Source organism: Cylas formicarius, unplaced genomic scaffold, assembly GCF_029955315.1.
Source record: "Cylas formicarius isolate icCylForm1 unplaced genomic scaffold, icCylForm1.1 PGA_scaffold_123__1_contigs__length_76028, whole genome shotgun sequence".
Lineage (NCBI taxonomy): Eukaryota > Metazoa > Arthropoda > Insecta > Coleoptera > Brentidae > Cylas > Cylas formicarius.
The window spans coordinates 32,501-44,309 of NW_026844221.1; positions in this window are offsets into that span (position 1 = coordinate 32,501).

Here is an 11,809-nt window from a genome sequence, read left to right on the forward strand (position 1 = left end):
ACCGGCGGGGGCGCCGATTTTTTTTAAGACAAAGGGAGGGCGGGGCTTTCGTCTGACGCGGTCGGATCCGAGGTCGGTCCCATAGGGAGGGAGTGCCTCCCACTCAAAAAATTGATTTGACATTAGGGTGGTCTCGCGAACGAAAGTTTGCGATTTCGACCTCGGATTCGTGTTCCGAGGGTCGAGGACTAGCCCGAACCTATTTGAGGTTTTCCTCAAAAGTGACCTCAAAATTGAGGTCATTTTTGTTATCTCGGTTATTTGAATCGACCCCCTCGAGCGCCCTACCCTATTCGAAAGCCGCCGCCGCGAACACGAAAACGGTGGCGAAAGAAAAAATTCCCGAGGTCATCTTTTGAGGTTTTGAGGAGGTCAAAGTGGTTAAAGCTAAATATCTCGGGGCCCGGAGGACCGATCGGGACGAAACTCGGGTGGGAGGTCGGCGACCTCGGGGGCCAGGGGGGGCAGCCCCCCGATCCCCCCTCCCCCCAAAAAAAAATTTTTCGAGATCGTGCTCCGCCGGATTTGAAATGTTCTTAAAAATCGGAAATATTACCGGGAGGGGCGCCAAATTTTTTTTAAAGCAAGGGGGCACGGGGGCTCCAACTGGCGCAATCGGATCGAAAAAAGCACAAACCTCGGCGGAGATATCGCCGATCGAACGGCGAGGTCGACAAAAATGGCTCGAAATTGGTTACCCTTTTTTCGTCGCGGCGGTCCCGTTTTTCGGCGTCGGGTCGGGGAAGGGGGGATTAATTTTTTTAAAATTTAGGGGGGTCGGGGCTGTCCGCGTGCGCGATCCGAATCCGGCCAAGTGGTACGGGGGGACCGGGCCTCCCGTTTAAATTTTCCCGAAACTTGCTCTAAAAAGAAAAAATGGTTTTTTTCAAAATCTATGGAAAAAGTCGGGCAACTAACGGTGGTGGGGGAAAATTTTGGAGCGGCATAGGAGACCTATCTTGGCGAAAACGCGATTTTATAATATTTAGGGGGGTAGATTTGGGACCCTTTTTTTGACGATTTTCGTCATCGTCGCGTTTGAAAATTCGCCAAAATTCGGAGAAACGGACGAGGGGGCCGCTGATTTTTTTTAAAATAGAGAAGGGATGGGCGCTTCTAGCGCCCCACTTTGCGCCGGGATTCTACCAGGGGCGTAGCGAATAATCGAGGTCAAACTTGCGGGAGCCGTTTTTAATCGAAAATGAGAAAACGTCTTCAAAATAGATTATCGTCCGTTTATCGGTGGGGCAGGGGCTTTAAACTTTTTGGACGTTTTAACTGGACTCTCTGGAACGTTCTGGCCCAAACCGAATCAAAATCGGACCCATAGGGGGGCGGCCGCTCCCGGGTAAACACCTCGGCGACACGATTTCGGGCCTATTTCTGACCACCCGACGAGTTCGACCTTGGCGCTTTTTTACGCCCCCAGGGCGATTCCGTTCATGTTTGGGGCTTTTGTGGAGGGGCGCCGGGGGGTTCCTAAAATGACCTCTGGGGAGGTCAGTTCCTGCGACCTTGGAAGTTATTCGAGGTCGAAGGCATTTTCGGTGATTTTGGCCGGTGTCCGCTCATTGTATTGTAATTTTTTTTGAAGAACCTATAAGGCCGGGCGGTGGTATAAAATTTTTTTATTATTAAGGGGGGATGGGGGATCAAATTGGTGTAGTTCGAGTTACGGCACGTTTTGTTATAGGAAATTGGTCGGAGGTCAAACTCTCGGGCGCGGATGGAGGTTTTCATCGAAATTTTATTTCGGGGAATATTTTCAATCTGTTAAACCTTCTCGGAAAAGGGGTTTATATTTTTCTGAGATAGATTGGGGACTCCCGTTTCCGAAAAGGCCGCTAAGACCGGGAAAATTTAGATACAAGTGGGGCTTAGCAATTTTTATGTCTGAGCGTGTACGAGGGGTGTCAAAATGTCGAATCGATAGATTATCGACAATTTGTCGATATTTCCAAAAAATATTATCGGATTTGGATTCGCGGCTTTCGTAAACCCCCTTAGGCGAAATTTTGTTCCCTCCGGAGAAATGACCTTGAAATTATGTCAAGGTTTCGCGACGAATTTTTGATTATCGATATCTCGCTTATTTATAATCGCAGGAGGCCGAAATTTATAGGCGATATATCATTGCCCGAGATCTATCGGACGATATCAAAAAATCGCTTAAAAACCTCGCCGTTTGTCGAAACGAGCAAATTTTGAAAAAAAAATAAAAAATTTAAATAATGACCGATAGGGCCTAAACGGAGGGGTGGAGGGGGGAGTTTTATTTTTTTAAAGATAAACCCCGCTTTGCTCTATTTTTTAAAAAAAAATTGAGGTTTCTGGGATGATATTTAGTATTTTTAAAAAATCAAAAACCCCTTTAAGTGCAGGGTACATGTGCAATTGGGTTATATCGATAAATCGTCGATAATTTATCGATATTTTCAAAAAATAATTACAAATTCGAATTTCTCGTCCTCGAAAACCCCCCCATGCAAAATTTTATCCAGTTTTGAGAAATCACCTCGAAATCGCATTTCGAGCTCAAAAATCGGCCCGAAAATCGATGGTCGATTTTCAAAGTTCAATATCTTGCTTATTTACAATTTTGAGAATTTGAAATTTATACGTTATATACCTTAGTCCTTGCTCTATCCGACGATATCAAAAAGTTTCATCCAAGTCGTATCGTTTGCCGTGAGGAGCGGCTTTTGTGGGAGGCTGCAAATTTTTAAAAAATGCTTAATTGCAATTGAATGGAGGGGGCTGGGGGGGACTTTATGGTATCTGCGGATAGACCTCGTCGACCTCCATCTTTTGATAAAATTTCAATCTTCTCGGAGCGACGTAGGTATTTTAAAAAACCAAAAACATAAATTTTTGGACAAAATCACGACCAAACACTCATGAAAATTTGGATCAAGGTCGATATTAACCGATCCGGCTCAAATTTGGCACGAAGATAGGGGGTCGGGGGGGTATTCAAAAAAAATAGTCAGTTGTTTAATTATAAGTTTCTTAGTCCTTCCGGGGGACATAATATTAACCAAAAAAAAGGATTTTTTTCATAAAAGGTTTAATATTTCCGTTATTTATTTCTCTATTAATTTAAAAACCTATACATTATAAACTTTGGTCTTTTCTCTATTTAATGATACCTAAAGATCTTACATAAGTTGTATGGTTTTTGGTCGGGAACGGTTTATGTCGGAGACTGCAATTTTTTAAAAATTAGTATTAATGATTATTTATAATTAAATGGTGAGACCTGAAGAGGACTTTATAATTTTTATTTACAGACCTCATTGACTTCCATCTTTAAAAAAAAATCAATCCCTTCGAAGTAATGCGGGTATTTAAAAAAAATAAAAATTTGAATTTTTGAAGAGTATCACAATATCCATGAAAATTATAATTTTAGAATATTAATTAATGATGGGGAGGGCTGGAGACAGACGTTATGGTATTTACGAATAGACCTCATTGACCTCTAACTTTGATAAAAATTTCAACCTTCTGGGAAAAACGTAGATAGTTTAAAAAATTAAAAATTTAAAATTTTTGAAGAAAAACATGATAAATACGAAAATAATAACATGCAAATATTAATCAAAAAGGGGGGGTTGGGGGGGACGTTATAGTATCTACCAATAGACCTCATTGGTGTGTATCTTTCATAAAAATTTCAACTTTTTCGGATTCATACGGGTTGAGAAATAACCTAAAAATCTCAGTTTAAATGGAAAAATCAGCTTAAACATCAAAAATCAATTTTGAATGTTTTATATCTTATTTGTTTATAATATTGAGAATTTGAAATTTATGTGGTAAATACTTCGGTTCTTTATCTATAAAAAAATCCTAAAATGATTCCCACAAGTTATACCGTTTGTCGTCAGGAACGGTTTTTTCATGGGGTTATAAATTTATGTTGAATAATTAATTACATTTAAACGGAGGGGGCTGGGGGGAATTTTATGAGATCTGTAAATAGATCTCATTGATCTTCATCTTTGATAAAAATTTTAACCTTCTCGGAACAACGTAAGTATTTGAAAAAATTAAAAAAACATTATAAATGCAGGGTATACGGGAAAATGGGTTATATTGATAAATCATCGATAATTTATGGTTTTTTTCCAAAAATAATTACAAATTTGAATTTCTCGTCCCCGAAAACCCCCCAATGCAAAATTTTATCCAGTTTTGAGAAATCACCTCGAAATCGCATTTCGGGCTCAAAAATCGGCCCGAAAATCGATGGTCGATTTTCAAAGTTTAATATCTCGCTTATTTACAATTTTGAGAATTTGAAATTTATACGCTATATACCTTGGTCTTTCCTCTATCCGACGATATCAAAAAGTTTTATTCAAGTCGTATGGTTTGCCGTCGGAAGCGGTTTTTGTGGGAGGCTGCAAATTTTTTAAAAATGCTTAATTGCAATTAAATGGAGGGGGCTGGGGGGGACTTTATGGTATCTACGGATAGACCTCGTCGATCTCCATCTTTTGATAAAATTTCAATCTTCTCGGAGCGACGTAGGTATTTTAAAAAATTAAAAATGTAAATTTTTGGACAAAATCACGACCAAACACTCATGAAAATTTGGATCGAGGTCGATATTAACCGATCCGGCTCAAATTTGGCACGAAGATAGGGGGTCGGGGGGGTATTCAAAAAAAATAGTCAGTTGTTTAATTATAACTTTCTTAGTCCTTCCGGAGGACGAAATATTAACAAAAAAAACGGAATTTTTTCAAAATATGTTTTATTTTTCAGTTATTTATGACTCTAGGAATTTAAAAACCTATTCATTATATACTTTCGTCTTTTCTCTATTTAATGATACTAAAAGATCTTACACAGGTTCTATAGTTTTTTGTCTGGAATGCTTTTTGTTGGAGACTGCATTTTTTTCAAAAATTGTATTAATTATTATTTATATTTAAATAGTGAGAGCTGAGGAGGACTTTATAATTTTTATTTATAGACCTCATTGACTTCCATCTTTTAAAAAAAAAATCAATCTCTTCGAAGTAATGCAGGTATTTAAAAAAAATAAAAATTTGAATTTTTGAAGAGTATCACGATATCCATGAAAATTATAATTTTAGAATATTAATTAATGATGGGGAGGGCGGGAGACGGACGTTATGGTATTTGCGAATAGATCTCATTGACCTCTAACTCTGATAAAAATTTCAACCTTCTGGGAGAAACGTAGATAGTTTAAAAAATTAAGAATTTAAATTTTTTGAAGAAAAACATGATAAATACGAAAATAATAAAATGCAAATATTAACCAAAAAGGGGGGGATTGGGGGGACGTTATAGTATCTACGAATAGACCTCATTGGTATGTATCTTTCATAAAAATTTCAACTTTGTCGGATTCATATGGGTTGAGAAATAACCTAAAAATCTCAGTTTAAATGGAAAAATCGGCTTAAAAATCAATAATCAATTTTGAATGTTTTATATCTTATTTGTTTATAATTTTGGGAATTTGAAATTTATGTAGTAAATACTTTTGTTCTTTGTCTATGAAAAAATCCTAAAATGATTCCCACAAGTTATACCGTTTGTCGTCAGGAACGGTTTTTTCATAGGGTTGTAAATTTACATAGAATAATTAATTATATTTAAATGGAGGGGGCTGGGGGAAATTTTATGGTATCTGTAAATAGATCTTATTGATCTTCATCTTTGATAAAAATTTTAACCTTCTCGGAACAACGTAAGTATTTGAAAAAATTAAAAAAACATTATAAATGCAGGGTATACGGGAAAATGGGTTATATTGATAAATCATCGATAATTCATGGTTTTTTTCCAAAAATAATTACAAATTCGAATTTCTCGTCCCCGAAAACCCCCCAATGCAAAATTTTATCCAGTTTTGAGAAATCACCTCGAAATCGCATTTCGGGCTCAAAAATCGGCCCGAAAATCGATGGTCGATTTTCAAAGTTTAATATCTCGCTTATTTATAATTTTGAGAATTTGAAATTTATACGTTATATACCTTGGTCTTTCCTCTATCCGACGATATCAAAAAGTTTTATCCAAGTCGTGTCGTTTGCCGTTGGGAGCGGCTTTTGTGGGAGGTTGCAAATTTTTAAAAAATGCTTAATTGCAATTAAATGGAAGGGGCTGGGGGGGACTTTATGGTATCTACGGATAGACCTCATCGACCTCACTCTTTTGATAAAATTTTAATCTTCTCGGAGCAACGTAGGTATTTTAAAAAACCAAAAACATAAATTTTTGGACAAAATCACGACCAAACACTCATGAAAATTTGGATCGAGGTCGATGTTAACCGATCCGGCTCAAATTTGGCACGAAGATAGGGGGTCGGGGGGGTATTCAAAAAAAATAGTCAGTTGTTTAATTATAACTTTCTTAGTCCTTCCAGGGGACGAAATATTAACAAAAAAAACGGATTTTTTTCAAAAAATGTTTTATATTTCCGTTATTTATGATTCTAGGAATTTAAAAACCTATTCATTATATACTTTGGTCTTTTCTCTATTTAATGATATGAAAAGATCTTACACAAGTTGTATGGTTTTTGGTCAGGAACGGTTTATGTCGGAGACTGCAATTTTTTAAAAATTAGTATTAATAATTATTTATAATTAAATGGTGAGACCTGAAGAGGACTTTATAATTTTTATTTATAGACCTCATTGACTTCCATCTTTTAAAAAAAAATCAATCCCTTCGAAGTAATGCAGGTATTTAAAAAAAATAAAAATAGGAATTTTTGAGGAGTATCATGATATCCATGAAAATTTTAATTTGAGATTATTAATTAATGATGGCGAGGGCTGGAGACAGAAGTTATGGTATTTACGAATAGACCTCATTGACCTCTAACTTTGATAAAAATTTCAACCTTCTGGGAGAAACGTAGATAGTTTAAAAAATTAAAAATTTGAAATTTTTGAAGAAAAACATGATAAACACGAAAATAATAACATGCAAATATTAATCAAAAAGGGGGGGTTGGGGGGGACGTTATAGTATCTACCAATAGACCTCATTGGTGTGTATCTTTCATAAAAATTTCAACTTTTTCGGATTCATATGGGTTGAGAAATAACCTAAAAATCTCAGTTTAAATGGAAAAATCGGCTTAAACATCAATAATCAATTTTGAATGTTTTATATCTTATTTGTTTATAATATTGAGAATTTGAAATTTATGTGGTAAATACTTTGGTTCTTTATCTATAAAAAAATCCTAAAATGATTCCCACAAGTTATACCGTTTGTCGTCAGGAACGGTTTTTTCATGGGGTTATAAATTTATGTTGAATAATTAATTACATTTAAACGGAGCGGGCTGGGGAAAATTTTATGATATCTGTAAATAGATCTCATTGATCTTCATCTTTGATAAAAATTTTAACCTTCTCGGAATAACGTAAGTATTTGAAAAAATTAAAAAAATATTATAAATGCAGGGTATACGGGAAAATGGGTTATATTGATAAATCATCGATAATTTATGGTTTTTTTCCAAAAATAATTACAAATTCGAATTTCTCGTCCCCGAAAACCCCCCAATGCAAAATTTTATCCAGTTTTGAGAAATCACCTCGAAATCGCATTTCGGGCTCAAAAATCGGCCCGAAAATCGATGGTCGATTTTCAAAGTTTAATATCTCGCTTATTTACAATTTTGAGAATTTGAGATTTATACGCTGTATACCTTGGTCTTTCCTCTATCCGACGATATCAAAAAGTTTTATTCAAGTCGTATGGTTTGCCGTCGGGAGCGGTTTTTGTGGGAGGCTGCAAATTTTTTAAAAATGCTTAATTGCAATTAAATGGAGGGGGCTGGGGGGGACTTTATGGTATCTACGGATAGACCTCGTCGACCTCCATCTTTTGATAAAATTTCAATCTTCTCGGAGCGACGTAGGTATTTTAAAAAACCAAAAACATAAATTTTTGGACAAAATCACGACCAAACACTCATGAAAATTTGGATCGAGGTCGATGTTAACCGATCCGGCTCAAATTTGGTGCGAAGATAGGGAGTCGGGTGGGTATTCAAAAAAAATAGTCAGTTGTTTAATTATAACTTTCTTAGTCCTTCCGGGGAACGAAATATTAACAATAAAAACGGATTTTTTTCAAAAAATGTTTTATATTTCCGTTATTTATGATTCTAGGAATTTAAAAACCTATTCATTATATACTTTGGTCTTTTCTCTATTTAATGATACTAAAAGATCTTACACAGGTTCTATAGTTTTTTGTCTGGAATGCTTTTTGTTGGAGACTGCATTTTTTTCAAAAATTGTATTAATTATTATTTATATTTAAATAGTGAGAGCTGAGGAGGACTTTATAATTTTTATTTATAGACCTCATTGACTTCCATCTTTTAAAAAAAAATCAATCCCTTCGAAGTAATGCAGGTATTTAAAAAAAATAAAAATAGGAATTTTTGAGGAGTATCATGATATCCATGAAAATTATAATTTGAGATTATTAATTAATGATGGCGAGGGCTGGAGACAGACGTTATGGTATTTACGAATAGACCTCATTGACCTCTAACTTTGATAAAAATTTCAACCTTCTGGGAGAAACGTAGATAGTTTGAAAAATTAAAAATTTAAAATTTTTGAAGAAAAAGATGATAAATACGAAAATAATAAAATGCAAATATTAACCAAAAAGGGGGGGTTGGGGGGGACGTTATAGTATCTACGAATAGACCTCATTAGTGTGTATCTTTCGCAAAAATTTCAGCTTACTCGGAGCGGTACGGGCCGAGAAATAACCTTAAAATCTTATTTTAAATGGAAAAATTGACTTCAAAATTAATAATCAATTTTTAACGTTTTATATCTTATTTACTCATTATTTTGAAAAATTGAAATTTACACGTTAAGTACCTTGGTCCTTTCTCTATCTAACGATATCAAAAAGATTTCCACAAGTTTCACCATTTGTCGCCGAGAGCGGTTTATACATAAGGCTGCAAATTTTTCAAAAATAATTAATATTATTTGAATGGAGTGGGGTGGGGGGAGTTTTATGGTATCTGTGAATAGACCTCATTGACCTCCATCCTTGATAAAAATGTCAACCTTCTCCGAGTAACGTAAGTATTTTAAAAAATTAAAAATCTAAATTTTTAAAGAAAATTATGACAAACATTGAAAGAATAAATCGGAAATATTAACTAAAAATGGGGGGTGGGGGGGGATTTTATAGTGGCTGTGAATAGACCTTATTAACCTTCAACTTCAAAAAAAATTTCAATCCTCTCGGAGCTACGTAAGTATTAAAAAAAAAAATAGAAATGTTAATATTGTGAAAATAATGTTTCTAATTCAGGAGCAGGCTATGAGATCGATTTGAATGCTTTACTGTGATTGGTCCGATGATTATACGTGTAATTTTCCTAATCTTTGATCCTATTGGTCCATGCATGTCGTGGGAGGCTCCTTTCATTATAGATATTCCTTGGAATGACGTCATGAATGATAACGGTATCGAAGGCGGTTATGGGGGTTTTGAGGTGCGCTGAAGACGATGCAATTATTTAAAATTGTGTCCGACGTTTCGTTTTAATAGGAAGGCATTTTCAGAGCACTAATTTGTAATAATTGTAATTTGAAGGAGATTTCGGGGGGTTTTTAGGTGCGCTGAAAACGATGCAATGATTTAAAATTGTGTCCGACGTTTCGTTTTCGCAAGAAACCATCTTCAGAGTACTAATTCGTAATAATTGGAATTTGAAGGTGGTTCCGGGGGTTTTGAGGTTCGCTGAAAACGATGCAATGATTTAAAATTGTGTCCGACGTTTCGTTTTCGCAGGAAGCCATCTTCAGAGCACTAATTCGTAATAATTGGAATTTGAAGGTGGTTCCGGGGGTTTTGAGGTTCGTTGAAAACGATGCAATGATTTAAAATTGTGTCCGACGTTTCGTTTTCGCAGGAAGCCATCTTCAGAGCACTAATTCGTAATAATTGGAATATGAAGGTGGTTCCGGGGGTTTTGAGGTTCGCTGAAGACGATGCAATGATTTAAAATTGTGTCCGACGTTTCGTTTTCGCAGGAAGCCATCTTCAGAATACTAATTCGTAATAATTGGAATTTGAAGGTGGTTCCGGGGGTTTTGAGGTTCGCTGAAGACGGTGCAATGATTTAAAATTGTGTCCGACGTTTCGTTTTCGCAGGAAGCCATCTTCAGAGCACTAATTCCTAATAATTGGAATTTGAAGGTGGTTCCGGGGGTTTTGAAGTTCGCTGAAGACGATGCAATGATTTAAAATTGTGTCCGACGTTTCGTTTTCGCAGGAAGCCATCTTCAGAGTACTCATTCGTAATAATTGGAATTTGAAGGTGGTTCCGGGGGTTTTGAGGTGCGCTGAAGACGATGCAATGATTTAAAATTCGGTCCGACGTTTCTTTTTCGCAAGAAGCCATCTTCAGAGAACTAATTCGTAATAATTGGAATTTGAATGTGATTCCGGGGGTTTTGAGGTTCGCTGAAGACGATGCAATAATTTAAAATTGTGTCCGACGTTTCGTTTTCGCAGGAAGCCATCTTCAGAGCACTAATTCGTAATAATTGGAATTTGAAGGTGGTTCCGGGGGTTTTGAGGTTCGCTGAAGACGATGCAATGATTTAAAATCGTGTCCGACGTTTCGTTTTCGCAAGAAGCCATCTTCAGAGAACTAATTCGTAATAATTGGAATTTGAAGGTGGTTCCGGGGGTTTTGAGGTTCGCTGAAGACGATGCAATGATTTAAAATTGTGTCCGACGTTTCGTTTTCGCAGGAAGCCATCTTCAGAGCACTAATTCGTAATAATTGGAATTTGAAGGTGGTTCCGGGGGTTTTGAGGTTCGCTGAAGACGATGCAATGATTTAAAATTGTGTCCGACGTTTCGTTCTCGCAGGAAGCCATCTTCAGAGTACTCATTCGTAATAATTGGAATTTGAAGGTGGTTCCGGGGGTTTTAAGGTGCGCTGAAGACGATGCAATGATTTAAAATTGTGTCCGACGTTTCGTTTTAGTAGGAAGCCATCTTCAGAGCACTAATTCGTAATAATTGGAATTTGAAGGTGGTTCCGGGGATTTTGAGGTTCGCTGAAGACGATGCAATGATTTAAAATTGTGTCCGACGTTTCGTTTTCGCAGGAAGCCATCTTCAGAGCACTAATTCGTAATAATTGGAATTTGAAGGTGGTTCCGGGGGTTTTGAGGTTCGCTGAAGACGATGCAATGATTTAAAATTGTGTCCGACGTTTCGTTCTCGCAGGAAGCCATCTTCAGAGTACTCATTCGTAATAATTGGAATTTGAAGGTGGTTCCGGGGGTTTTAAGGTGCGCTGAAGACGATGCAATGATTTAAAATTGTGTCCGACGTTTCGTTTTAGTAGGAAGCCATCTTCAGAGCACTAATTCGTAATAATTGGAATTTGAAGGTGGTTCCGGGGGTTTTGAGGTTCGCTGAAGACGATGCAATGACTTAAAATTGTGTCCGACGTTTCGTTTTCGCAGGAAGCCATCTTCAGAGCACTAATTCGTAATAATTGAAATTTGAAGGTGGTTCCGGGGATTTTAAGGCGCGCTGAAGACGATGCAATGATTTACAATTGTGTCCGACGTTTCGTTTTAGTAGGAAGCCATCTTCAGAGCATTAATTCGTAATAATTGGAATTTGAAGGTGGTTCCGGGGGTTTTGAGGTTCGCTGAAGACGATGCAATGATTTAAAATTGTGTCCAATGTTTTGTTTTCGCAAAAAGTTATGTTCAAAGCACTAATTTATAATAAT